The sequence below is a fragment of the Salmo salar genome, chromosome ssa26 (assembly GCF_905237065.1).
Source record: "Salmo salar chromosome ssa26, Ssal_v3.1, whole genome shotgun sequence".
Lineage (NCBI taxonomy): Eukaryota > Metazoa > Chordata > Actinopteri > Salmoniformes > Salmonidae > Salmo > Salmo salar.
Genome location: NC_059467.1, coordinates 42,162,091 through 42,165,310, shown reverse-complemented (window position 1 = coordinate 42,165,310; position 3,220 = coordinate 42,162,091).

The following is a 3,220-nucleotide window of genomic DNA, read 5'->3' as shown; positions in this document are numbered from 1 at the left end:
AAATATAACAAGAGAGGAAACGGAACACTAGTATGCTCAGTTAAAATATAACAAGAGAGGAAACGGAACACTAGTATGCTCAGTTAAAATATAACAAGAGAGGAAACGGAACACTAGTATGCTCAGTTAAAATATAACAAGAGAGGAAACGGAACACTAGTATGCTCAGTTAAAATATAACAAGAGAGGAAACGGAACACTAGTATGCTCAGTTAAAATATAACAAGAGAGAGGAAACGGAACACTAGTATGCTCAGTTAAAATATAACAAGAGAGAGGAAACGGAACACTAGTATGCTCAGTTAAAATATAACAAGAGAGAGGAAACGGAACACTAGTATGCTCAGTTGAAATATAACAAGAGAGGAAACGGAACACTAGTATGCTCAGTTAAAATATAACAAGAGAGGAAACGGAACACTAGTATGCTCAGTTAAAATATAACAAGAGAGGAAACGGAACACTAGTATGCTCAGTTAAAATATAACAAGAGAGGAAACGGAACACTAGTATGCTCAGTTAAAATATAACAAGAGAGGAAACGGAACACTAGTATGCTCAGTTAAAATATAACAAGAGAGGAAACGGAACACTAGTATGCTCAGTTAAAATATAACAAGAGAGGAAACGGAACACTAGTATGCACAGTTAAAATAGAACAAGAAGGTGGAAACGGAGAGCTCGTATGCCCAGTTAAAATAGAACAAGAAGGTGGAAACGGAGAGCTCGTATGCCCAGTTAAAATAGAACAAGAAGGTGGAAACGGAGAGCTCGTATGCCCAGTTAAAATATAACAAGAAGGTGGAAATGGAGAGCTCGTATGCCCAGTTAAAATATAACAAGAAGGTGGAAATGGAGAGCTCGTATGCCCAGTTAAAATATAACAAGAAGGTGGAAATGGAGAGCTCGTATGCCCAGTTAAAATATAACAAGAAGGTGGAAATGGAGAGCTCGTATGCCCAGTTAAAATATAACAAGAAGGTGGAAATGGAGAGCTCGTATGCCCAGATAAAATATAACAAGAAGGTGGAAATTGAGAGCTCGTATGCCCAGTTAAAATATAACAAGAAGGTGGAAATGGAGAGCTCGTATGCCCAGTTAAAATATAACAAGAAGGTGGAAATTGAGAGCTCGTATGCCCAGTTAAAATATAACAAGAAGGTGGAAATGGAGAGCTCGTATGCCCAGTTAAAATATAACAAGAAGGTGGAAATTGAGAGCTCGTATGCCCAGTTAAAATATAACAAGAAGGTGGAAATGGAGAGCTCGTATGCCCAGATAAAATATAACAAGAAGGTGGAAATGGAGAGCTCGTATGCCCAGTTAAAATATAACAAGAAGGTGGAAATGGAGAGCTCGTATGCCCAGATAAAATATAACAAGAAGGTGGAAATGGAGAGCTCGTATGCCCAGTTAAAATATAACAAGAAGGTGGAAATGGAGAGCTCGTATGCCCAGTTAAAATATAACAAGAAGGTGGAAATGGAGAGCTCGTATGCCCAGTTAAAATATAACAAGAAGGTGGAAATGGAGAGCTCGTATGCCCAGTTAAAATATAACAAGAAGGTGGAAATGGAGAGCTCGTATGCCCAGTTAAAATATAACAAGAAGGTGGAAATGGAGAGCTCGTATGCCCAGTTAAAATATAACAAGAAGGTGGAAATGGAGAGCTCGTATGCCCAGTTAAAATATAACAAGAAGGTGGAAATGGAGAGCTCGTATGCCCAGTTAAAATATAACAAGAAGGTGGAAATGGAGAGCTCGTATGCACAGATAAAATATAACAAGAAGGTGGAAATGGAGAGCTAGTATGCACAGTTAAAATATAACAAGAAGGTGGAAATGGAGATCTAGTATGCACAGTTAAAATATAACAAGAAGGTGGAAATGGAGAGCTAGTATGCCCAGTTAAAGCATGTGGTAATTATTACATATTCACGTGACCGTTTGTTGGCATGGAAACACATGTATACGCGTCATGTCAAATGTGTCTGGTAAGGATGCAGTCTGAGGAACTACTGGATAAAACCTTTGCATTAACACCAACCAATCTACACTGTCCAGACCATGGTTACCATCAGACAATTCTCCAAGTCAGAATAACCTGTAGTGCCATATGGCCAGTCACAAAATAAGTGCCAATATTAAAGGCCCCTGTTATAAAATGTACGGTATCTGCTGCCACCTGCTGTTAGTAATGATTATTACAGGAATTCCCTGTAAAGCTCTCCTCGGTGTGCTGCAAACAGTAGTGTGTTTGAGTCATTACATTATACGGCTAAAGTAAGTCATGCAACATTATAGATGAAAGACACATGTATAAAATGTATCTTCAAATATTAATGAACATTAAACGTGTTCTAGTTGTGTGATGGAATTTGACCATGTAGATAGGCTCCAATTATACACACATATCAGCTAGCCCACATGGAACATGCTGGGCCAGGTTTACAAATACTTCTGAGGCTTAGTGAAATTACTCAGCATACAGACAAGTGGAATCAGGCAACAAGAAAATCTAAAAATTTTCTGCCTTTCATTGCGTATGTTCTTCCCACAAGAAAGATGTTTCAAACCATTGACAGCCCAAAAGCAGCCCTATACAATAAATATGCCCGGACCATTCGCATCATGCTGGTGGAATGTAACCTGCCCAGGAGACTAGCAGATAGTCTGCAGTGCACAAGACTTTAGCAGGGGCCCCACAAAATATACAGATTTGCTAGTGAGCGCTTCTGTTTGACATTTCTCATCAACTGTCAACAGACCAAAGAATGTCGAGCAAACAGCACCAGCCACATAAAAATTTCAGTTTGTTAGCATAGCACATTGCGTGCTTAGCAAAGTCTTAAAGCACTCCCTTCCATTTAAAAAAGGCTGGTGCCTGTGGCTGCCTGGCTGGGGCAAATATAAGGGGATGTGAACTATAAGGACACCAGTTATTCAGACAGGAGTCTGGCAGTGGTGCTGCTAAGATGGGGAAGGTTGGGTTAGGACATTAGGTAGAGTGTAGCACTGTTTCCCCTAACATTACTGCTGACTTAAAGTAATACAATTAATTTGATAGATTGGTACTCATGTTGCCACACCAAATCTTTTTGGATGCCAACTGGTTTCAATTGATTATGTTTGGGGCCTGCAGCGCTACACCTACCTCCAAAGCAAGACCTGCCATTCACATGGTTATACAGTAATATAAAAAAGGTGGTTAAAGATAAGA